Raw genomic sequence first — 27,056 nt, forward strand, 5'->3', positions numbered from 1 at the left:
CCTACACACAGCTAGAACGCACCCTGGAATAAGCCAAAGCGGGAGAGAATGCTATTTCGGCCCAGTGTACATCGGCAGGGAACACCAGAGAGGACGTACATTGTCAGAAGTGTGAGGTAGAAGCCAAAGGGACATGTCGCACAGGAGCAAAGGGGCAGACCCCCGCAGTCTCCCCAGCGCGGCTCTTTACAACTTTGTCTACCGCACAAGGAGTTCAAAGGTAGGTGCAATTATAAGGGGACCTGTCCTGCGCACGGCTGGAGGACACCAATATATACTCCACTGCAGGCAAAGATGATCTTACTGCTCAGCGTACATCGGTAGGAGACAGGCCAGCTCTCTACGGCAAGGGAGGAAGACATTCAGATGGCTAGGGAGGGGGCTACCAGTCAGCACGCACACAGGGGACCAGGCAATCAAGGCGGGACCTCGCCAAAGGATGAGATGTCAACCTAGACGTTTCAGGCAGCTCTTGGGATGCATTCAAAAATAGATTTGAGAGTGATCGCCTAGCACTAGTTCCGGCTGCAGACTTTGAAAGAGGGTGGTTATTCAGACATCAGAGTAGCTGGATTAGCGGTGAGTCCTCATCCGCGAGGATGAGTTGGAAACAAAGAGGGCTGGAACAGGCCAGGCAGGGGGCACAATGGACCACATCAATGCACTACAGCGGGAGACCAGGAGCACGGCTGCAGAGCCCAAACACCACAAGACTCTGCGACACGACTCTGCGGCCCGCTCCACGGTCTGGCAGTGTCTTTAAGCTGGTAGACGAATAGACAAAGAAAGGGGACTTGGAATCCTCAGGTTGAACACAGATGCAGGCAGACCACAAGATTCTGTGACACAACTCTGCCATTGGGGGGAATTTGTCCCTGGCTTTGGGCAGCTCTTTCCTATGTGAGTGGACCATCCCCAAGTACAGGGGCAGTCACAGGGAGCCCCGGCAGGGTCCCCATTCCTCCCGGAGGTGAAATCTGTAACACAGAACAGCCAGAGGTGCAGCCTGGGCTTGCAGATGGTCAACCCACATGGGAGACAGCTGCTCCCAGGGAAACACCAATGTTCTGCTGGTATGGGGGGCAATTTGTGGCCTGACCCTGCAACTGCACTAGCGATCTGCCTTCTGGGTGGGCTACATGAGATGCCCCCCATCTATTTGGGGTAGGGGGAGAGGGCCAACCCTTTCCATTACAAACTTCACTGGTGGATTAGGGTGCCCCCCAACCCCCACCAAAAACATTTGTTTTAATTATGTGTTTTGTTTTGCCCTTTCCCTAGGGGCAGATGGGCACATTACTGTGCCCATCTGCCCCAGGGGGTTGCGGGGCACCCCCTTTCCATTGCAAAATTCTCTGGTGGCCCTCTCCCCCAGCCCAAATGGATGGGGAGCATCTCATGTACCCCAATCTGCCCCCAGGGAGGGCTACATGAGATGCCCCCATCCATTTGGGATGGGGGAGAGGGCCACCGCCTTTCTATTGCAAACATCACTGGTGGTTTAGGGTGCCCCTCAGCCCCAAACAAAAACATGTTATTTTGGTTTTGCCCCAAGGAGGTTGGGGGGAGGGGGGCCACTCCCTTTCCATTGCAAAATTATCTGGTGGCCCTCTCCCACCCTCCCCTAATCGATGGGGGGGCATCTCATGTACCCCTTCCTAGGGGCAAATTGCACTAGCAAACTGCTCTCAGGGAGGGTTACATGAGATGCCCCCATCCATTTGAGTTGGGGGGAGACGGCCACCCCCCTTGCCATTGCAAACATCACAAGTGATTTAGAGTGCCCCTCACACCCCAACAAAAACTTTTTTTGTATTTTTTTGTTTTGTTTTGCTCCTTCCATAGGGGCAGATGGGCCCATTAGTGTGTCAATCTGGTCCCAAGGTGGCCAAAACGTACTGCGCCATGCTTTGGGGGCATGGGGGGGATAGTAAGCAGCTCCACTTACCCCCCACTTCAAAACAGATCCCTGGTGGTCTAGTGGCATTGCTTTGCACGGATCGAGCAATCCGCTCCCATAAATGCTCCAAGGAAGGTGTCGTTGGAAAGGGGAGAGCCTCCCCTTTCCAACAACATGTCCCTCGATATCAACGGCCGAAAAAGGATGCAGCAGTGAAATTTACTTTCAGTTTAATGTCAGCACGCATTACGCACACTGACGTGAAACTGAAGGAAATCCAATACCCGGGCCGCCTCCTCACATAGCCCAGGGGTTGGATTTTAGTTTTGTGTGATCGCTGCTTTGCATCTCGTCCTTGGCACGGCAAACATAATGCTAAGGATGAGATAGCTCGTCCTTGGCACTTAAGGGGTTAAGAGCAGCCTGGAGTGGACACAGGGCGGACTAGAGTAAGGCTGCCCTTGCCCGTGTAATTGTGCACCTCATTGTTTAATTATCTTCTAGCTGCCTGACCTGAAAAAATGTATTTTAAAATTGAAAATTAGATCGCATTTAAGAGCAGCCTGGAGCGGACGCAGGGCGGGCGCGCCGAGTTCATGCCGAAGGCAAGCACATTTGTGCGCGTCCAGCACTGGTTGGGCCTCGGGTCCATTTGCTATGCCAAAATATCAATCACTTTGTTATTTTAGATGGTAAGGCTTCAGAGAAGGGCCGTTGGCAATATAAACGTACAGAACTCCTTGATCTAGCCCTTCCTGGTCCTTGGCTGCCTGGGGGAGTTCAGCAGAGGAACCTGACTGATCTATCAGATCCAATCAATCCTTCTCTTAAAGACAAACCATGGTCCTTGATCCCAGAGGAAAGTAGATTGGGGAGTGGAGGGATAACTGCCCTTACTAGGGCTTTTAACACTTTAAGTGCCATGAATTTTTCCCCCTGTGCCAAGGCCTTTTTTGGTGATTTCAGTATGTCACCATTCAATGCCTTGCAACCTTTTTGGTACATGAGATATCGCGGCCAAATTTGGCCTGTTTTTTTCCCACCTGTAGGCGGTCGTAACACCACCCAGGAATCCTAGGTTGCTGTAGCAGGGTGAGAGAAAATAACCAAAAAGGGCGAAAATGTTGTGTTTTTTCAAAAAATGCCAATAAAATGATGTACAAGGAAGCCTGTGTTTTTTTCCTTGTATTAGGAACAAATGGTTTGCTGTGCTGAATTCCCCAATTTCCTGGTTTTCAAGAACAGGTTGAGTGGAAACCGTCTTGTGAGAGGTAGGCGATTTTGGCCATTTTTGCCAATTGGACATGCGTGGACAGAATGGAAGAAAAGGGTAGTAAAGCCGAATTGGCGGACAGAAAGGCATACATTTCTGAAAAGAAGACAAAATTCCAAGTTTAGGAAGGGGTGATTTGCACAGGTCGGGCAACAACTAGGTAGGGGAAAATGCCATAGTTTGGGGAAAAAGCGGGAAAATTACCGAAAAAAAGGTATGTGGTGGACATGGTTGGCTTGGATCGGCAATGGCTTCTATGAATTTTGAGAAAAACAATGCTCCGCTACATTCCCCCGACTCTTCCATTTAGGAAAGTACAGTGTAGTGTTTGACAAAACAAGCAATACCACAAGCCAAACACTGAGCCATGGTACACAGGAGTTTTATGCTTACGGCCTGAACAGACGTACTTAGCATGTGTAAATCAGGAAAACCAATGTGGTGAGGAACGGCAAGCATACATTTGTTGAAAGAGCACAGGCAGACCTTTTCAAGGGTAGGTGAGTTGTGCAGGTTACAAAAGTGTATGGTGCCTAAAGCAGCGACTAAATGTTGGGCACATTTGGGAAATGAAAGGGTTGTGTGACAAAGGGCACTAGCAAATGGGTCTGTAACGCTCACCTGATTCCCACGGAGGCGCAGGTCTGGCTTCGAGTGCTGATGCTTCTTCAATGGTGAAGCGCAGGACTCTGAAGATGGACAGGAAGGGCCCTCTACTCTGGCTTCTCCGGCTCGCAGGAATATTCCCCTGTGCGTACTGACTGAGTTATGCTCAAGCCTCCCACTCTCTTCCAACCCTCCATGATACCCTTCCACGATTCCCCGTGAAGTCTCACCTTAGGGTCAGGAAGGATGAGCTCTCCATCCTGCTTCTGATGCAGGGGCGCGTTGAAACCCAGTTACTTCACTGGAATGAGGATTGATGGGAGTTCAGGTAAGCTTGACTATTCAGGTAAGGCTCTGTAAAAGTTCTGTTGCAAGTTCAAAAGTCCAAGCTTAATAATAATGTTCATTGTCTTTTTGCAGCAAGCGCTAATGCTTATGTCTTTTTTCCCCTTAGGGGCCGGGGTTCGGAATGCCGGAGATATGGCACCGACCCGAAGTGAAACGTGCAGTTCCAGTAAATGGCAGGTTAGTTCTGGATGAGCGCTCGGGAACTGTCTGCATACGTTCATTCAATGTCTTTGTCTTTTTTCCCATAGGGGCCGGGGTCCGGAAAATGCCTGGAAGCGGCAAGACCCGAAATGAAATGGGAATGACCCAAAAGGTAAGTCTTATTCCCTTCCTTCTCTCACCTCTTATTCTTGTCTTTTTCTCTAGGCTCTGGGAAGTGGCTGTGCATCCGGATGATCGCTGCTGAAGATGGAGGAACCCAGGAAAGGTGAGTGAAATGCAGCGCTGTAGCGATCGTAACAAAATGCTTTTAAAAATAATGTCTTCCCTTTCAGGATCGTCGGTGATGTCTCCGTGGTGCAGATTTAGCTGGTAAGGTCTCTTGTCTCCCTTTGCAGGTGACCCAGGATGCTGACAGGCGTGGCTGAAGTCCAGATGCAGGAGCTGACACGGTGAGCGTCCAGCTGCGAGGAGCAGAACAACGCGAAGCGTGAGTTGCTGATCGGGTGTGGTTTAAATAGCTTTGGAAGAAGTCCCAAGTGTGTATCCTTCCTCCAATCAGGTATGTATCCTTCCCCGACCACACCCGGGTGGAAAGTAGTCCCACAGGTAAAGTAGTTCCATTCAGGCCTCAAGAGGGCCTGGATGTGGCAGCATGGTCTGCATCAGGTAAGTGCACATTAAAACACTTGAACACATGTCTAGCTTTATGAGCCTGGCGCCTATGGCGCCAGGACAGAGGTCCAACATGAGCCTGGCGCCTAAGGCGCCAGGACTGCGTCCAAAGGGCCCCAGCTTGGGCCCGCTGGCACTCCCCTGGGGGAAATGATGCCTGCCTCTGGGGTCGCTGGGTCGGACCTGGCTCCTTGGAGGTAGGCATCATGACAGGGTCGAAACGTTATGAAAACCACACAAACACAAAAAATGTCCTACCGTCCTGCGTTCCCACAGGTGTCCTGATGAAAACGGTACATCACATGTATGGGTGCACCTACCACGGCGCAAAAGGAAAAGAGTAACCCACTGGTAACCCCAAGCCTTTTGGCACAGCACATTTTGTTTGTGTGGACAACCTACAGATTTGGGCCTACGGTGTCAAAGCCAGCAAGGAAAACAGGGAACCCCATGCAGTTCCCAAAAGAGGACACCCGTGGGAATGCACAGAGGTCTGATTTGTGCGAAGTGGCCCAGAATTTATTACCCAGAACCCCAGACAAAGTGAACATTGTGTTTTTTCCCCACCAAATATCACACTTTGTCGGGGATTGTGGCTAATAAAAACTGGGGCAATATGCGCAATGCAGACCTCTGTGGATTGCCCCACGTGTCCCCTTTTTGGAAATTCATGGGGGTCCCTCTTTTCCTTGCTGGCTTCGACACCCTAGGCCCAAATCTGTAGGTTTCCCACATGAACAAAATGTGCTCTGCCGAAAGGCTTGGGGTTACCAGTGGGTTACCCTTTTCATTTTGCACCCCAGGTAGGTGTACCCACACAGGTGTGGTACCATTTTCATCAGGACATGTGTGGGGAAGCGGGAAGGTAGGCCATGTGTTGGCTGCAGCACCTCATGCAGGCCTCCCTGGGCCTCCTACAAACAGCTGCGTGAGGTACACTCCCCTCCATTTGGGGTGGTGGGGAGAGGGCCACCAAAATTTGTGGGACATGCCCCCCAGTGGGTGGGGCAGTAAAGGTTTGGCACTCTGGGGCCAGATTGACACACCAATGTGCCGCTCTGCGCCAAGGCAAGTTTGGTAAACAAAGAAACAAATAGAAAATGGCAGGCTGCCCTTTAGGGGGGCAGAGGGGCACCCTACACCGCCAGGGAATTTTGTAATGTGAAGGGGGGTGTGCCTCTCCACCCCCACCCTAATTGGAGGGGCAGCGCATCTCATGTAATGCTCCCTGTGGGCAGATAAGGGGGGGCTGTCCTGCACTCCTCCCTGGGGTGAGGTGTCCCTTCCTAGGAGCAGATATCTAGCCCCAGGGAGGGCTGCACGATATGGCCACCACTCCATTGTAAGGGGGTCACCACCCCTTCCCATTAGAAAATTCCTTGTCGGTTTGGGATGCCCCACAGCCCCCCCTAAAATGTGGTATACCATTTTCACTTTTTTCCTTTGGTAACCCAACTCCCCTTGGCGCAGATGGGCCCAATAGTGTGCCAATCTGGCCCCAGGGTGCCCAAACCTTACTGCCCCACCCACTGGGGGGCCTGTCTGACATTTTGTGGTGACCCTCTCCCCCCTCATCCCAAATGGGTGGCGGGGGCACCTCATGCAGGCCTCTCTGGGCCTCCTACAAACGGCTGCGTGAGGTACACTTCCCTCCATTTTGGGTGTGGGAGGGATAGGGCCACCAAAAATTGTGGGACAGGCCCCCTAGTGGGTGGGGCAGTAAGGTTTGGGCACCCTGGGGGCAGATTGACACACCAATGTGCCCATCTGCGCCAAGGGAAGTTTGGTAAACAAAGAAAAAAATTGAAAATGGTACACTGCACTTTAGGACAGGCTGAGGGGCACCCTAAACCTCTGTGGAATTTTCCAATTTAAAGGGGGGTGGCCCTCTCCCACCCTCCACACCAAATGAAAGGGGGGGGACATCTCAATCAGCCCTCCCTGCGGACGGATAAGAAGGGGGCATCTCATGCAGCCCTCCCTGGGGTCGGATACCCCTTCCTAGGAGCAGATATCTGCCCCCAGGGAAGGCTACAAGGGGTACCCGCATTTCCCCTTGGAGTGAGGGGTAGACGGCCACCCCCCTCTTCGATAAAATAAATCCCTGGTGGCTAGTGGATCCCCCGCTCACCCAAAATTCCCTTGTTTTATTTTCTTTTTTTTTTCTTCATTTTGCTCCCTTCCCTGGGGGCAGTTGATAAGCCATCTGCTCCCAGGGGGCCCTCATCCTTTGCGGGGCCTGCACACTTATTCCTGGTGGCCCTCCCCCCTCCAATTGGATGGGGGCCCACCTCATGTACTCCTGCCTGGGGGCAGAAATCTGCCCCCAGGCTTTGCAGGGATTGCTCAAAACAAGGTGCCAAAAAGGACGAGCTATCTCGTCCTTGGCACTACGGAGGTAATGTCAAGGCTGAGATATCTCGTCCTTGGCACTTAAAAGGTTAAGGGATTGTCAATCAATGCTAGGTCAGCTGGAGCACACCATTATGATATCTAGAATGTATTGGACCCGGTCAGGGTGGTGGCCTTGCAGTGATTCACCATGCCTCCCTTAAATGTCTACACATTCCTGTAGATCATTCACTGCCTTGTGAACTTGTAATGGTAAGAGTACAGATGACCCCTAATGTGTTGATTCACCTTCTACTAACGTATAGAGCACCTCCACTCTGTCTTTCAACTTTTCTTATCAACCTTTTGCAGCTGGTTGCTCATTTAGCGTTGAACCTCCCTAACCTGTTTTTGTTGGGGGACTTTGATCTTCACTCTAACGATCATGCTGATTCATATGCAAAGAACCTGATGGCCAGTTTAGCTGATTCTTCCTTTAGTTTACGCAATCATTTGCCTACTCACCACAGTGGAAACACATTGGGCCTCATTACGACTCAGGCGGTAAGGGGTTTACGGCGGCGTAAACAGCGCCGACCCTTACCGCCTGATTCCGAGGTCCCTTAGCGCCAGGGAGGTTTTAACACCTGCTTTTAGCGCCGGAGTCCTAATGAGGCTGGTCGGTTCTGGAGTAAGGTGGATCCCTCCTTCCGAGCAGATCAGATGGTCGAGATCATTAATCACTTAATAATGAATTGACCAGACCCATGGACTGCCCTTCTGAATACATTGACAGGTGTAGCAGACTCTATGGTGCCAGTGAAGTCTCTGTTTGGAGGTTTCAAGCTGACTGCGCCCTGGTTTACAACCAATTTATGGATTCAGAAGCAAGTCTACCGCTGCCTAGAGAGAGAATGGTGAACAAACTTCTGCCAGTAAGCATATTCTACCTATAAACAAGCAGCAACTTTTTACCACAAGATGAATGCTGCAGAAAAATCTAATATTTTATGCTAACAGAATTACTGAGGCGGCCTGCTCCTCTCTGCAGCTGTTTAAATACGCAAAAGAGCTTTCCTTTCATCCTCAAAAAATCACTGATGAGGCCACCAGGGGGGGCGCTGATAGCCGGTCCCTGATTGCGCATTTCTCTTCCGTAGCGGAAGAGAGCCCCCACTTTTCGCACCCCCACCCCGGATTAACCCTGTGCCACGGGAGACTGGAAGACCCCCGACCTGGAGGGTGAAACAACGGTGCAAAACCGCACAGTAATTGCTGAGCTCAGCTGCGACGAAGCAACGGCTGAAAACAAAAGTGCTCCGTCCCACCCGGGACATGGAGCACAGTGAAGGAGTGAGGCCGCCCAGCCCACGGAGAGGCCTGTAGAGACAGAGAAATGACCAGACGAGCCACAAAGAGGTGGGTGAGACCCCTCCGCTGCTCATCCTGGGCCCCCGCACCTCTCAGAGCCTACATCAAGATACTGGGGGAAGTACCCGGGACCCCAGATTTTACTGGGCCCGCGCAAAAGTGCCTACTAGGGCGGTAAGACCGCAAAGAGGTGGGTGAGACCCCCCCATCTGCCCTGCCTGGGCCCTTGCACCACCTGGGGCCAGTACTTGGACAGAGTGTTAAATACCCAGGACCTTGGACTCAACGGGGCCGAGCAGGACTGCCTAATTGGTGACCCAGGCTGCCCCCCCTCCCGCCCCGAGGGTGAGGGACTAGGGTGACCAGATTTGGGGGACACACAAGAGACCCTTGAGCCCCAGCAGAAGCAGGAAAGGCAGCTCCACGGGACCTGAACCACAGGAAGTGCTGGGGTCTGTGACACATTGAGGTGGCAGCATTGAGCACTGGCCCCCTGCGCCTGGCGGAGTGACCTGATGATGGGTTGAGGCTCTGCAGTCTCAAGCTCCTTAGCGAGGCAAAGAGCACCCACGAGAAGGGAAGGAGGCCCAAAGGAGTTTTGGGGATCCCCGGGGACCAGCAGGGCCGTGGAACCAGAGTGGGAACAGGGAGGTGTGGGCCCCCGACTCAGGAGCGTGTGCCCGTCTCCCCACCTGGAAGAGTGGTAGGGGAGTCTGGGTAGATCTGGCGTGGACGAAAGACCCTAGTTGGCATAGTGGTGGCCCTGGTGTTTGAGAGGCCTCATGGCCCACTGACTGAAGTGGCAGCCTGCCCTGGGCAAAGTGGTATTAGGGGGATTGCCCAGGTCGACAAGCCACAGAGGAAACCGGACACTAAGCTCACGATAAAGACCCAGAGACCACTGGCCCTCCGGCATTCCCTTCACCGCAAGAGGATAGAGATACTAGTTAACACCAGCAGGGGCACTATCCCCATTCAAGTGCACATGCTGAGGAGAGAGGAGGCACATGGATGCAAGATTGAAATTAGCCAATTTTGAATACACACCAAGAACAAACAAAGGAGGAGTAGCCAGACGGAACACCATGCCTCTGGTGGAGGAGGCATCAGATGCAACCAAAAAAGATGTAGCACCACTAATGGAGGAGATGAGGAACATGAGAGCGGACATTGGGGGTAGGGTCGATAAAATTACCAAAAGCATCGACAAGATAGAGGAAACACTGGAGGAGGTAGAGCACAACCAGTCCCCCCTTGACACCTTGGTGACTCAGATGGATGTGTGTCTTTCTGAGGTGGAGAGGAGAGAGGAGGAGATTATGCTCAAAATGGATGACCTCGAAAATCGTGAAAGGTGCAACAACCTCAGAATTTTCTGGCTCCCGGATAAAGAGGGAGAGACTGAGAAAGACTTGAGGAGAACCCTGAACGAAATTATGAAACTCATCTTTGACAATGACACAATAGATGAAGCAAAGATTGAGAGGATCCACAGGGCTAGGAAAGCCGCCTGAGGTCCCAGGTCGGTCTGCGCCCACTTTCATAACTACGGGGACAAACTCCAGATCCTTGAAAGAGCGAGGAAAAAGGGCCTGGTTTAGTTTAGTTTCTTTATTTGTACTGCGCGCCGAACCCTGAGGTAACTGGGTATATGGCTCGACGAAGGTCACAGTCTTTCAGGATTTGTCCTCTCCCACCCACACCAAGAGAAGGCTTTGCTCACCCCTCACCAAGTAGCTAAATAAAAAGGGGTCAGATACAGGTGGGGGTGGTGTTCTCCATCAATTTCAAAATCGATGGGTACAAATACAGGCTTATCACGGAGGAGGACATACACAGGGTCACCCAGGAGCTCACAGGAGATGCTGAGACTCCACACACCTCAAAGGAAAAGGTGGCAGAAGGACAATGGCAGATGAGGGGCTCGAGAAGGAGACGTATTCTAGGCTCCCGGAAGTTCAGGAAGCTGAACACCCCACAGGGCATGGGGACCTGACCAAACACTGGGCCACGTCTCTACAGCTATCACTTGAAGGATGGAGATCAAAATTAAGACACCCATGTTGGGGGCTCTCAGTTGTAGTTTGTTTGAAAGCCATTCATGCTGTTATGTTGGGAATAGAGTGTTGAGGGGGATGAGAAATTGTATTGAGAAGAAGAGGTATTGTATCTGTTGTTTTCTGAGAAGGGCTCTGAAACAAGTGGTTTGATGAGAAAGGGATCCGACTGAACGGGTGCCATAGGTGGATCGATTTCAACCATTTGCCTTTAACCGGGGTGGATCGGATGCCCAGGGGGTGTGGGGGAGGGACTTTTGAGGGTGGGCGAGGTAGGGGAGGGAAGGGGACCTTAGTACAGGCTCTCTACCTATTGTCTGCCTTCTATGGCATAGTTCACACTGGCACACGTAAACTTCCTAGGTGGCAAGAGTTAAGCTCCTGAACAGGGATATTGTGATGGCCACAGTTGACATAGGATCACGGGGTGACCTCTTGAGGGTGGGCACCTTGAATGTAAAAGGATTAAACTCACCCACAAAAAGATAATTTGTTGCAAGGGAATTCCTGAGAGCGGAACTAGACATCCTGTTCCTACAAGAAACCAGATTCACTAAGAGGGAAGAAAGAAGGATCCCATGTGGGCTAATCGGCTGCGAACACTGGGGCTCTAGCTCTCTAAGAAAAGCAGGAGTGGGGATTCTGGTTAATAAGGCGCTCAAGATGGAACTGACCAAGGTCTGGTCTGACATGGAGGGGAGGGCTCTGTTGGTATCGGGCACCATAAGGAAGGTACGTTTCCTATTTGCCACGGTCTACGCCCCAAACCAGGGTCAGTTAAGATTTCTGAAAGATACACTCGCAACATATTGATAGAAAGTACGGGACATCTTATCACAGGAGGGGACTTCAATATATAGGCAGATATTGATTTAGACAGACAAGCGCTACATGACAGGGAGCAGGACTCGCCAAGACTAGGTTATCGGGAGCTCCAGGAGTCACAGGAGTGGTATGGGCTCAGAGACACATGGCGACACTTCCACCCACGGGAAAGGGGTTATATCGTCTATTCGCCCCCACATGGAACATATACCAGAATAGGGAAGGGCAGAGGAAGAAGAGGGAACTGTCACTAATCGAAAGTAGGCTGAGGGAAGAGATAAAACAATTATACAAAAGGGCGCATGGGAGGAGCTGCACTTTCTGGAAGAGGGGAAAATAATCAGAAACCTACAATTTCTGAAACAAATATTGTACGAGAAAGGCTAGATTAAGCGGGCAGCGAGCCGAAAGATGGGTCGCAAAAATCCAGGGTGCAGAAGAGGCAAAGGAACATTCCAGGGAAGAGATTTTGGAAGCCTTCTATGAGAAACTATATGAATCAGAGGTGGAACCTGAAGTGGGTGACAGACAGGTACATGGCCGGTATCCAACTGCCCAAACTCTCCCTCGCGTAGACTAGTGTATTGGAGGCCCCCATAATGTAGGAAGAAAATTAGAACACAGTGGTGAGATTACCACTGCGAAAGGCCCCGGGGGAGGATGGATGCTCTGCAGGCTTCTATAAGTCATTTCTCCCCACCTTACTGCCATTCATGATGGAATTTTTCAGTGATATACTGTGTACTGGGCAGGCCCCAGAGTCTTTTGGTAGGGTGCTCATCACAGTAATACAAAAGGAGGGTAGGGATCCCAGAGGGTGTGCTTCCTACCATCCGATCTCCCCCATGAACATAGATGCCAAAGTATACACTCTGGTCCTATCAACTAGACTGGAAGGGTACATGCCGAGGCTGATCCACCCGGACCAAGTGGGCTTCATTAAGGACTGAAAGGGAGCGGACACAATGAGGAAACCCCTCCACCTTATTCATGAAACCCAAGGCTGTCAGTGGACGCTGAAAAGGCATTTGATAGGGTGGAGTCGGGATTTCTCAAGGCAGTGCTCGTAAAGTTTGGAAAAGGGGAAAGGCTTATCCGAGGGATAACTGCTGTCTATGCATCCCCAATAGCCTGTGTTATGGTCAACAGTGGGTATTCAAGCTGGCTCAAACTGGGAAGGGGAACTAGGCAGGGTTGACCCCTCTCCCCAGCACGGTTTGCACTCTCTATAGAACCTCTCGCCCAGAAGATCAGAGCTGACGCAGCTGTGGTGGGATTCCCAGTAGGGGGGTGGACTACAAAGTTACACTGTATGCAAACATCATGCTCCTACAAATAAGGGAGTCCTTGAACTCAATACCTGCAGTGATCCTACTGATTGAGCAATACGGCTCTATGGCGGGACTACAAATCAACAGATCCAAATCTGTGCTTTTCCTAGACAGGAGAAGGGACGGGGAAATATGAAGGTTCACATCACTAGGGATGCAGATTAGCCTGGACACAATGAAATATTTGTGCATTAATGTCACAAGGGATATTGGGAACTTATTTGAAGCAAACTCCCCTGCCCTTGATGGCTAAAATAAAGGCTGACTTTTTAAAATGGCAGAAGCTAACAATATCTAGGCTGGACCATTAATGTTCTTAAAATGGTGATCCTCCCAACGATCCTTTATGCATTTCAAATGCTCCCCATCCGGATCCCTGACTCATTATTCCAAGAGATTAAGGGCTCCCTCCTGAGGTTCCTGTGGCAGGGGGAAAAGGCAAGGATTCCCAGTGCTATATTGCTACTACCCTAGGAGTGGGCCTTCCAGACATGAAGCTCTATTATAAAGCTGCTCAACTCAGAATCCTAATATCTCACCTTCAGTCCCAGCGTGACCTACAGTGGATTGCGTTGGACAACCTACAGTTGCATCCTCCCAGAGTGGGGGAATGGTTATGGGTGCCGAGTGTTAAAATGGATTTCTGAACTCTGACCTGGTGGGCGGAGGTTCAGAAGGCCGGCCAAGTTTCTTGGAACAGGGTAACCTTCTAGACAAGCCAGATCAAACAAGGTAGCATTGGCGGCGGTCAAGACTAGGGGCCTCATTACGAGTGTGCCGGTTGGGTAACAACGGTGCCGGTAAGCCTACCGGCAACGTTGTTACTGGACCAGCATACTCCGAGTCTGCGGGCGGCTGCCGTCCCGCCCGCTAGGTCCGACCTGGGGTGCGGTATGGCACCCGGCCGCAGACTTTCCGGGAAGCACCAGCACCGTGCTTCCGTCATCTCCATTCCCATTGAGTCCTATCAGACTTAAATGGGAATGGGGATTAACATTTTTCCAGCGCCGGGGGCGTGGCTACATGGCCACGGAGTAGGACGTGGTCCTGAGGAGCTCCTGCTGATCCGCTACTGATCCTGGACATATACATGCTCGGAAGCTGACAAACGTGAAGCTACCGAGCTCCATAGCAGTATAAACGCACAGTGCACATCGCGGCTGCAATTCCGGAGGAAATCACGACACGAGAAGGAATTTGCAGGCTGTATAAGATTACGGCTGAGAAACGGCAAGATAAACAAGATGACGGCCGCTATGAAACAAAGGAATCAGCAGTGAGTCGGCAGACACGGTAAGGGAAGCAGTGCCATACTGCCACCAAAAAGAATACGGACCCCTGCTGGAAACAGAAGAGGAGCTGCACTAAGAAGAAGCCCCCAATGCGACACGTGCCGAGCGGACACAGCGGCTGCCACGGCTCCAGGGTGTGTAACAAGGAGAACACGGAGGAGCAGACACCCACGGGTGCCCGTCAGTGGAGGAGAACATGCTGTAGCTGCCTCAGCGAAAACAACCCAAGGACCCCAGAGCAGCAACCCCAGAAGGAGCTCCATAATCATAATAAATAAAAATCGAAAAAAAAGAGGAGAGCCATGAATGGACAATGGGGAGCGGACAGCACGCAAATAAGGGACAAGCATAACCCAAACAGACCAACACATCGGACCACAGGCAGACAAGAGGAGGCTGGCGGAGCAAGGTGAGCATGATACGATAAGAGCCAGACAGGGCTCGGAGTGGCACGCGGCGTAACAGCTGGTTACATGGTGCCCGCAGCAGCAGACAACGCCCCTGTGACTCCAGTCCACAGAGCGTCACCATACACGCAAGCCCTGCCGGCCCATATACTGCAACGGCCTCCTCTGCCCGGCCACAGTGTACGGGACCCCGGGAGGAATCTGGAGTTCCTAATCGAACCGTGGAAAAGGGGGCGTGGGAAAGAGAGGAAAGCTGAATCGAAAAAGAACGGGCACAGTGACCCCCAAAGGAAGGGCACTTAAGACAGAAATTACCGACTGGAGCATAACACAAGCATCCAGACTCCAGAGCCTACAGGTAGGCAGACGCAGTACGCCATCAGAAGGGAGAACACGGCACCGGGAAGAGCCCACATGCAGAAGCATGATTGAAACACAAATGGGGTAACCTTGAGATTACAAGGAGAAATAACACTCCAGAATGCTGCGCAACATGACGCATGAAGCGGAATGAACAATGCACCATAGGCCAACAGGCCTGCAACACAGAACACAAGAGGCAAGCACGTAGCACATCCAGGAAACAGCTGGAGATGGTGGGAAGCTGAGGGAGAGCGGCCGGCACTGGCACTGGCAAGCGAAGTGACCGCCACGCCACAACAACGGAGCGCGGCGAACAGAACCTGAAAGCGTGCCCAGAGGCGCATATATCGAGGACCAAACGAAGGACATCGTTAGAGGGGTAACAGCTGGGCCCGAAAGCGGAACATCCAGGGAGTAGGCCATGGCAAGGTCGGGTGCGGACCCACGTACAGAGACATAAGGATGCCAAGCAAGGCACCGGTAAACATATTACAAGAAGCCCAGCATCACGCTAAAATCGATAGGTCAGACACAGACACAGGCTCAATAAGGGACAACGACCCTGATGGGCGGACATAAGGAAGTGGGCACATGAAGACAAGTGCACAGAGGCCATATTAATAATTAATAACAGCAGCTGGGAGACGTGGGAGAACACAACCCATTCGACGGACCGCATAAAACAGCACAAGCGAACCCAAACCCAAGCCTCCCTAGGCACTACAACTAACTACACATCAAACCCGGCGAGCCAGAGACTACGCTCCTGGAATCCAGTAATAAGACTCAGAACAAAACCAAGAAGGCTAATAAACAGACCATGACGAAAGGGAAACCACCAAAGCCGGAGGAATATACAAGAACGCTGCAGCTGACGGAAGGGCAAGGAGCAAGGAGAAAACCCCCCCACGGGACACCACCCCGGAGCGTAAAGATCATCAAATCTTGGAAGCAATTGCGCACCTGAAACTGACATGGGAGACTAAACTGGAGTCAGCCATGGTTGAACTTAAGGCAGCACTGGAGCTCAAAGTGGGCGCAGTCCAGGAGGACGTTAATTTACTCAGACAAGATGTCAGAGCGTTAGCAGAGCGCACAGGCGAACTGGAAAAAGAAGTGACCCCAAACACGGCTGCACATCAGAGATCCACATCTTGAAATAACGGGTGAGCAACCTGGAAAATAGAGCAGAGGAAGCGGAAGGACGGGCTCGGAGAAACAACATTCGGATTTTGGGACTACCGGAAGTTGAAGGGGGACCAAACCCAATGGAATACATCGAAACGATGCTGTTACAAGAAATAGGGGGAGGGGCCTTCACCCAAGGATTCGCAGTGGAGAGGGCACACAGGGCCTTAATGAGGAGGCTACCACAGGGAGCCCCCCCAAGACCAATAATTGCCTAAATCCTAAACTACTGAGATAGGGAAAAGATCCTAGATCACTTCCGAAAAGGAGGCACGATACAAAGGGCGTCTACGAATATTACAGCGTACCCGGATTACATACTCTTGGTGCAGAGACGATGAATGAACTATGGGTCAGTAAAGAAAAGACTGCGAGAGGCGGCCTACAAATATATGTTGATGTATCCTGCAAGATTGAAGGTTTATCACAAAAACAGAGCCCTGTTCTTCGACACCCCTGAGGACGCGACAGAATGGCTGGTTGTCCAGAACTGCCCATCGGAAACAGACAACCAGGAAGAAGATGGATCAAACAAGTAAGACGGCGCTTGCAGAGACCGAGGTGCTGTAAAACCAGACACTGGGACTTGAATATAGGTTAGGGCGAAGTTAGCGGGGATAAACAAAGGTGGGTCAATAAGGAGGTATAACCGAGCATGGAGCATATAGCATATACATTGCAGGAATGTTCATGGACATGCTCTCACACCCCCATAGATAGTTTAGGTAGGCTACTGATAGATTGGTAACCCCCTGCTGGGTTCCTAACATTGGCAACCTCGAGAAAGGACCAAATGCGGGATAGTCTGAGATCCAGGGATGAAGCTGGGCAACAGTTGGGAAGAGGATGGGTGGGGGGAGGGGAGTTGGGAAGTGTGGGGTGAGTTTAGTTGGGGAGACGGGGGGCGGAGGGAGAGGTTATGTTAACTTTAAACAGGGAACGAGTTCACGATCAGGCCAAGTTGCACGAAGGAGAAGACACGGAGGGAGGAGGAAGGGGACAGGGGACAATGGGAGACCTTTAAATAGTTACTTGGAATGTCAGGGGCCTTAACAGCTATCTGAAGAGAAACAAGGTGATGATATACCTGAGAAGGCAAAAAATAGACATAGCCCTATTACAAGAGACACACCTCACGAAAGAAAAGCTAGAGGTGGTGAAGAAAAAGTGGAAGGGGATTACCAGAGGAGCACCGTATTCGGCATATGCTAGGGGGGTAGTCACCTGGGTGGCGCCACATGTACCCTTCCAATTGCTACAGGCCACGGAAGAACCCGATGGGAGGATGGTAGTGATTTGGTGGTTACTAGAGAACAGGGAATTGAGCATCATAAATACGTATGCCCCTAACCAGGACACAGTGGCCTATTTTAAGACACTATATAACAAAATGGGGCGGGGACTTCAATTGCACGTTGAACCCTAAAATAGAAAGGTCAGACACTAAACTAGATAAGCCCTCCCCTGCAGCGAAAATGCTACAAACCCTGCTGAAAGATTTTGGGCTGGAGGACATATGGAGGCAGCAACACCCAAATGATAGGCAGTACTCGCACTACGCTGCTCCTCATGATATATATACAAGACTGGATTATAAATTTGCAGCAGCGGAACTTGTTGGGGAAATGACGGGTGCAGAATACAAGGTGAGAATATTATCGGACCATTCCCCCCTGGTTCTGAGGTAGCGTCACCAGCCCCCTAGAGCCAGGATCCCAACATTGAGACTCAGGGCCGAGGCACTAAAAGACACCTCATTCCGAGAGGACCTAAGGGAGGAGATAATCGGGCACTTTAAAAATAATACAGGAAGTGTGGCGTCGAAGGAAACCCTATGGGAAGACTTTAAGGTGATAGTGAGAGGTGCGGCCATATCAAAATCTAAAGGGCTCCAGGGAGGTATTCAGCAGGAGTTACAAGAGACAGAAAAGAAACTAGAAATAATCATGAAAAGAGAGGGTACCTCACGGGAAGATGCCGAACAGAGGAGCCAGTTGCAACAGGCCTGTAGTGGGCTCTGGGAGAGGCTATGCAACCTGAACTACAAAAAATATATTGAAAGACACAGGCAGGGGGTAACAAACCCGGAAGGCTGCTTGCATGGCTATACAAGAATGAGACACCGAGATTAGCGGTCAGGGAGATAAAGGGAGAAGAAGTCCAAGTCTGGAACACCCAAGAGGGAGTGAATGAGGGATTCCTTAGATTCTATAAATGCTTCTATGAAGACGCAGGGGACATTTTACAGCAAGAGATCCAAGAAACGCTAGAAGATATAGAACTACCTAAATTGAACGAGGAAGACAGAGAGCACCTGGACGCCCCAATCACAATAGAGGAATTAGAGACAGTGGTAATACACCTGCCCATGAATAAAGCCCCGGGGACAGACGGCTCCCTAGTGAATTCTATAAAACCTTTAGACAAGAAGTGCTCCGTCCACTGTTAGCAATGCTAAATGAGGCCTTTGAGAAAGGGAGACTGCTACAATCCCTATGGGAGGCGATGATTATTCCACTCCTCAAACCCGACAAGCCACGCACAGAATGTGGGTCATATAGACCCCTATCCATGCTAAACCAAGATAGTAAAATCCTCACGGCCGTATTGGCAAACAGGTTGAAGAAGGTAATAAGGCAACTCATACACCCCGACCAAACTGGATATGTGCCAGGCAGAAGCATTTCTGAAAATCACAGAAGGCTCCACCACATAATAGAACAGGTGGAGGGAGACCCCAATGAGATAGCAATAGTCTGCTTAGATGCGGTGAAGGCCTTTGATTCCGTAAGGGGGCCCTGGATGTTGGTGGCATTGAGAGAATACGGGATGGGACCGGGATATTTGCGGTGGATAAAAATGGTGTACAGTTCCCCGACCGCTAGGGTAAAACGGGAGCGATCATCTCAGATAAATGGCAACTTAGCAGGGATACGAGACAGGGCTGTCCATGGTCCCCAATGTTATACATCCTTGCGCTACAACCATTAGAGATTTACTTAAGACAGCAATACGAAGAAATAAGGCTCTACACGAAGGGGGGGCAGCACTTGATATCACTGTACGCGATGATATGGTGCTGTATTTGCGATACCCGGAAGAGAACCTGCAGTACATCCTGGAAGTGATGGAGCGATACGCGACTCTGTCGGGTATAGCAGTGAACCCCAAAAAATCATGCATGTTCCCCTTGGGGAGGTATAAGGGGGTCCAACGGGAGAACTTACTTATTTTGCAGATAGCCTGAGAGACTAAAACATTCAGGTACTTGGGGATTAATTTATATCACAGAACTGAAGATGAGCACAAATATAATACGGAGAGAGCTGTGGAGGGAATTAAGAATAGCGTGGGATTCTGGGGGATTGTGACCCTTACTTTTTGAAAGAACTGATATGGCTGCCCAAACAAGATTTGCGGGGAAACCTAGATTGCTGGAACTGGGCTGGGAGGCATGGCACAAAGTGTGCCGAGTTATGAGAAACCCTACCCCATGCTCACCGCAGACACCACGTGTGGCGTTAAGTGGGGGGGGATGAGCAACTACGGAAAGGGATCCGCAAACACTGGGCAACGGTGGGCCTGGCGACCCTGGGAGACATATGGCAAGGCGCTGGACTTTCAGACAATAGTGGAAGAGACTGGGGTACACAAGGGGCAACATATCACATATACTAGACTAATCAAAAGGGTGAAAGAAACGTGGTCTGAAATAGTACTAGCAGAACAACCTGACACTGCCATAGAAACCTTGTATGATGTCTCGGAGGGAGGGCACGAAACGTCATGGATCTATGAACTGGTGATGTCCAAGGTGGGAAAGGAGCTGCTCCAATTAAGATGAGATTGGGAGGAGGAAGCGGGAGAAGTTATGCAAGACGGGCAGTGGGAAAAGGCCCATAGGTACCACAAAAAGGTCTCTAGAAATGCAAGGCTGCAACAGATACAGCTATATGTCACCCACAGGGCATACATGACCCCCAGTAAAGTCACCAGATTTGGTAACAAAGAAGAGCAAAAGTGCCCCAAGTGTGGGGAGGGGGAAGCCGGGATGGTTCATATGTTTTGGGAGTGCCCCGAGGTGGGTAGATTCTGGGAGGAAGTAAAGCAACGACTAGCTGAAAAGGGAATCAAGCTGGACGTGGAATCTATATGGGCATGCATGCTGGGGGGATTCGCCAGACCTCGCAATCTAAAACATTTTACTAAACTTAAGGACCTGGCCTATATCCTGGCCAAAAGGAGGATAGCCATGAGCTGGAAGGCAGCCTATAGACCCAGACCTGAGATATGGTGGTACGACCTCCTGAAATGAGCAGAAGCTGAGACAGTAGCATGGTACGAGGCAGCCGATAGAGGGGAGGATGGCGAAGTGGGGCCTCTGATAGCATGGAGACAAATGGGGCCTCATTGTCGGGACCCTCCCAGGCGAACCTTAGTGAACAGGACGAGACTGGGGACGAGGAAGTGGATGAGCCCCAGCAGGAGGATAATCCGACGAATGGAACTGGAAGCACGAGTTAAAAGGGAGTGAGGGGGGGGGGTGACAGTAATTAAAATATATATGTAAAGTAAGCTTGTGTAACTTGCATAAGAGACTGTCAGGTGTGCTGGTTATGTTTTGTTTGTTTTGAAAATCAATGAAAACTTTTTTTTAAAAAAACATTTTTCCGGCAGGGTCCTTGCAGGGTCGTTTTCCGTGAAGACAGGTGCCAGAAAAATGCACAAGTCCACTGGACTCGTAATGAGGCCTTAGGTCTCAGGAGGGGTGAGGGTGATCGAAAGCCCACAATGAGCACACACAGCAAGGACACTACAAATTACTTTCAGTCAGGTGTATATCAAAAATACATATACATTTATTTAAGGCCTTTTAAATCAAACGCAAGCAAAGACCAGTAGCAATCCTTAAACCCACACAACACTACTATAAAACATATATACAGTTACAATGGCCTAAAGGAATGGCACACAGTAAGGGTCATAACCTGCAAAGGAAAGGGGCATACAGTGCGAATATACCTTACTTACTTCACTTATCAAACCCTAAGAGTCAGTCCAGTACCTAAGAAGATTGGAGCCTGGCGCTCAAAAGAACGTTTAGTGTAGACACACGCAGCTACCAGTCATTTGGTCGACAACCAAATGGTCGAAATCCAAATGGTCGAATTTCTTTTTTTTAATTTTTTTTTACATTTTTTTTTTTTTTTGGGGGGGGTGTCCTCCTCCCAACCCCCCTTTTTATATATTATTTTTTTTTAACCAAACAAAACCAAAAAATATATATAAATAAATAAAAACAAAATGCGACCATTTTTTTTCCGACCATTTGGTTTCGACCAAATGGTCATTCGATCTTTTTTTTTCGACCAAATGAGCGGACACACGCGACCGTGTGGTAGAGCGAAAAACAGGGTCTCTGGCAGGGGCTGTAGAGACTCAGGAAGGTGGGTCAGGCAGTGTAGAATAAATTCCCACTATTCTAGGAAGGTCTCCCCAAGAAGGCTGAACAGGTTCCAAGAGTTGGGAATACGATGGTAGCAAAGGCTACCTCGAGAAAGTTGAGTGGCCCTCAGGGGACATTTGTGTGTAAAAATGGACGGATGCGCCAGAGGCCACCAGTAAGGATTGCAAGTACTCACGACCCAAGGCACACTCCGGATCAAACTTCGGCAGTTAAGTTCACTTCAGTTGCGTGTTCAAATGCTGCGATTGTGCAGCTCTGCAGCTTTCAGCGGCTAAATTCCAGGGATGTTTCTGTGACGAGACAGTGATGATTTCTCCTCTTCTGGTGAAGGGATCGACTCGATTTCACTGCAGCATGTTTCACGGCAAAGGGGGGCACAGCAGTAGCGCACCCTCGAAGTTCCTCACCATGGCTGGGTGACCCAGTGACCGTGTGCACTCCAGTTTAGGCGTACTCTCCTAATTACAGACCTAGTGTGCCTAGCTGTACAAAACTCAGCAAGAGAGAGAGTGCCTTATACCCAGTGCTTACGATCTCCAAAGTGTCCAGAGCAAAGATCCCGTGCAAGCTTGTCAGTTTGCTGGTTGGCCCAGGAACACTTCTGAGAAAGCTTGTTTCAGGTTAAGGTGGAGGTGTCGTGAATAGTTGGACCCAGTATTCAAATGGGCCGTAGCGCCTTTGCAGACTTTCTAAGTTCGATCAGAGGCAGAGGGGTCTTGCGGGCCACAGCGGGCTCAGGGTGCAAAACCTTTCAGCGGGTCACCATTGGTTCTTCGACTCAGCTTCTTGGTTTCAGGATGCTTGGATCCTATCCTAGGTTCAGTGAGAACTCATGAGATAGACCTGATATGGGTGTTTGGAGACTTCTCTTATCCAGAATCTCCTTCGTGCCAAAATGAAGAGGACCCAATGGGAGATCTGCTCAGATACAGGCATGCCAGACGTGACCAATCATGGACCACAGTGGTCCCAGTCATTCCCAGCACACCAGACTCTCTGGCACCCAGGATGTGTATGGGAACTAGACTGTCCGGCCCACATCCTGGAGGCACACACACAAAGCATGCAGAAGCCTGCAAAAGCTTTGGGTTCCACAGGAAAGTGCATGACCAAATAAGGGTTTTCCCGGGTCTGCTCGACCTGGGAAGGCAAAGGGACAAGAAGGGACAATTATTATTATTATTATTTTTTATTATTTATGGCCAAATGACAGAACACAGGACCTAGTGCAATGGCCATTTTGGGGTCAAACCACTGTCCTGTGCCAAACACGGTAAGCGCGAAATGAAGCACATGAAAGGGTTACAAATATGTGAAAAATAACATCTGCCACCAGCTCTGTCCAAGGTATCTACCTTTGAGGGTGTCTAGGGCCTTAAGAAACGAAAGGAAGACCCCAACGCACTGTACTGTAAGGTACTTTGTGCACTGGTAACATGTTGCAGGAAAATTGCAACAATGGAAAGGACTAAGGGAAACAAAGTCTCCCAGTACTGACTGTCTTTAAGGGCATGTCAGTTTCCCCATAACAAAGTGAGCAAAAACCTAGTGGAGTGCAGCAGAAGGCTGTGCTCCACTGGCGAAAGTTAGGCTAGGCTTGTCGGGCAACAGCAAAATGTTGGGGGGTTCACAACTGGAGCGAAAAGTACACATAAATGGAAATCTTTCCTAACACAGAGAAACCAGCTCCCTAGTAGGATCTGTGAACACCCTATTGTGGGGACTATATGGGAAATTTGGAGACAAGGGGTGGATATAAAGGGTGTGACAACATGACACTCACCTTTGGGGCATCTTTGGGTAACGGGGATGAGGGACGCAATACCGAATCCCGAAAGATTCCGAAATGGTACGAATCAGGGTTTGAAAGGATAGGACAGCTCTGGAGGAAGGGTAACTTTATCACCATAACCGAGCTAGAGGAGGTACTGGGCATAGGCAAACTTTCAGTATTCTCTTATCTTCAGCTAAAAGGGGTCCTCACAGGAACAGATCTCAAGAAAAAGATACAGAGGGGCCTCACACCCTTTGAAGCACTCCTAGATAAGAGGACTGGAACGAGGGGGATGATTTTGGCAATGTATGGGGCCTAGGTTGGGTCGAGTAGTGGCTCCACGGCGAAACTGGCAGACCCCCTGGAGATAGAATGGGCTAAATTCATTGCAAAATATATGGGCCCGGACCCTTAGACTGCAAGAATCTGAACAGGTGGCCCGAATGGGAGGATCCAGAAGCGATGGGGAACAGACAAATGTATAAGGGAACAGGGAACTTATGTCAACTGACCTTGAAAGTGGGCTCACCAAACAGGAGGCCAGTAGCCATTGTGCTTAACTGTTTATGCGTCAATTTGCCTAAAAGTTTTAAGGTGTGTTCTGTGAAGGGGGAAATGTGGTACCAGGGGCGACAGAGGGGGGGAAGAAAATAGGGGGAAAAACAACTTGATGTTGTTTACTTTGCCTAGTGGACTCGGAGGGCCTCTGTTCGAATCCCGTCCACAGATGACTGTTGTAGGTGAGTAGATCTTAAATAAAATAAGAATTTGAAGAAAAACAAATGACTGATAATGCGTCTGAGTCTCAGGCACAGTGCGATGCGATCAGTGCTTTTTTTCTCTGAGAAGATTAGTATTCGGCAGGCTATGATCAATACAAATCTGGTTTATGATGATGCCGCCCTGATGGTTAGTCACCCCAGGGAGGCTGTTACATCTGTTCCAGCTGGGTTTTTCAGCTGGAACCTATTGATGATGCTGTTGTTGTTAGGGCTTTGAATGTGCTCAAGTCAGCTTCTCCTCTTGATCCGGTACCCCTTTATATTTTAAAAGCACTGTGCTGAAGTCCATTTCTGTGTTCACTGCGGTTTTACAATTTTCTTTTTCTTTAGGGGAAATTTCTGCTTTAATGAAGCATGTATTGGTTACTCCTCTCTTAAAAAAGCCACGTCTTGATTTTGCCTTAGTTGATGACTACCGATCTATTTCTTTGTTGCCGGTCTTGATGAAGCTCATTGAGGCGGTGGTCACTCCTCTTTTCTCCCAGTTCTTGGGAGCCAGTAACTGTCTGCACTCGTTTCCATCAGGCTTCACGCACCTGTTGGGAACGGAATCAGTCATGATCTCATTCATGGATGACCTTGTGCTTCTCCAGGACCGCAGAGGGTTTGGAGTGTTGATCCTCCTCGACCTCTCTGCAGCCTTTGACACAGTGGATCATGGCATTCTGTTGGCTCGTCTGTAGCAGGTGAGGACTACAGGGGCTCCTCTGGCATGGTATAGATCACTCCTTGCAGAGGCTACTCAAACCATCTATTTTCAGGCCTGTCCCTTTCCACCCTCAGTTCTTCACTGTGGTGTTCCCAAGGGGTCAGCCCTTTCTCCTCTTATTTAATCTGTACTTGCACCCATTGGCAGATCTTATTTCAGAGTTTGGAGTCCTTTTTTATTCCTATGCACAATGGGTGTTTTGGCTGGTCTCTCGTAGGATTGGGCCTTTGATCACTGTAACCCAAAGCAGGCCCACCCTTAAAGAGTACGTACACGGTACGTACACGCTTTGTCCGTAAAGCAAGTATATTGTACAAACGGCCGTGAGGGGTTAGATGACATCAAAGAGTCAAACTAACCTGTCTCCCCGAACCACACAACGATCACGTATTTTATACAATTTGCAACAGTTAAAACACTACCAAAGGTTTTGTTACAGAGTTAACCTACCACACATGATTGGTTAAACCTAAACAATGTAACCATATTCCCTTTAGTTCCCACACTTCTTATTGGATACATTCATCTAAGCACCATCATCTATAACTTATAATTGCATATTTCATATTTACACTACAACCCTCTCTGGGGCCTTTCCTTATTTGGTCAAAGTCCCATCTCCTAGTTACACAGTTAATACAACTTACAAACAATTACAATTATCACAGGTTCCATCTGGTTAGAAACCTTTACCCCTACTTGTGACGCACACAACTATTCTATGGCAATTCCATTGATGTAAAGAGGAGGAAAGCGAACACATTTCCCGTTGATCTAAGGTTGCTTGTTTTATCGCCCAAACATGTTGTTGTCCACATTTAAATCTAAACTATGCGACTTACCATTCCAGCCCACATGGCCGCAACCCACACATTGACAACTCTATTGAAAATCCACGGGTGCTGTATTGATGCTCCTTTCCCCCCAAGCAGCCCGCACCAGGTTTCATTGTCCGGCCCTAACAGGTGGACAGAATTCTCCTGTGATTCAATAACAGACTCCTACATACTTACAGAGATTGCATCTCCCCTTCACAATGCACCTAGACCATAAAAAATACCTGCCCAAAACTGACCATCTGATATTCATCACAACTGCTGCTGTCCTTCCCCAACCTTGTAATACTAGTTTTTCAGTCACACAGAGTTCAATTGTCCAACCCTGGTTTTGAGCCAGTGCAATTCCTAACTTGTCAGAGAACTCTGCAGAAAAACAGATCTGTATATTCATACTGCCCGAAACCCTATTTCCCTATAGACCCCATGCAGGTGTATCGATGCATGTATGCTCAGGACTACCGCATCCCCTCACACTGATTTTCCCATTGCAAATCTCTTACCTCGCATGCACATGTAGAGCTGCTTGGTGCCTATTGTTAAGAGCTGTGGGGCATGACACACCTGTATTGCGTTTATATTATATCAGCAGTTTTGACACTTACCTTGCTGTGCACATGCAATTTGAAAATGTATCAACTAAAACACAAACACTAAAAATACTGCATATCTCATTGCCATTAGGTACCCTAGATTCATACTAAATTGCCACATTATGTCAACATTGCTGTCATCCCAGACACCAATATGGCGCACGCATTTCAAACTTCTATTTACCCATGGGACCCTTATCAACCACCCCAACATTTCCCCTTACTTAATACATTAACTAACAAACCAATTTCCAACTCATCAATCTCTCCTTCGTGGGGGAATGAAACCTTACATCCATCTCTCATATTAGTGCCCTCGCACCCATGCTCTTCCGCTGGACAATCCCAATTTGTCCTTCCACCAATTCCGCAATCTACCTGCTATCCTACATATTCACCCCAACCTGGTGGAGGACATAAAACTACTCCTGTATTTATTGCAAAATCAGTTTGAGTACACATGTGAGATGGAATGACAGTGGGCCTAGCCTTAGAGAGTGTCACGGCCATCATAGCAGTGTCTCTAGGCATTTGGGCAGAGCAGCACCATAGACATAGTTGACAGGAACAAAAGATAAAAAAAAGACAAAAATAGGTATGAGAATGTTCATAGTTACGCTCATCCATGAAGGCACCCAAGAAAAAAGAGAGTCCAAAAAAGAGTGGTCAGCAATTTCCACTTCTCTTTCCATGACCGCCCCCCCCCCCCTAGATTGTGCAATGCAGCAATCGTTCGGGTCAGAGTTCCATTGTCCAAATCATTGGGAGG

The sequence above is a fragment of the Ambystoma mexicanum genome, chromosome 13, assembly GCF_040938575.1.
Source record: "Ambystoma mexicanum isolate Mex_15411 chromosome 13, UKY_AmexF1_1, whole genome shotgun sequence".
NCBI classification, from domain to species: Eukaryota; Metazoa; Chordata; class Amphibia; order Caudata; family Ambystomatidae; genus Ambystoma; species Ambystoma mexicanum.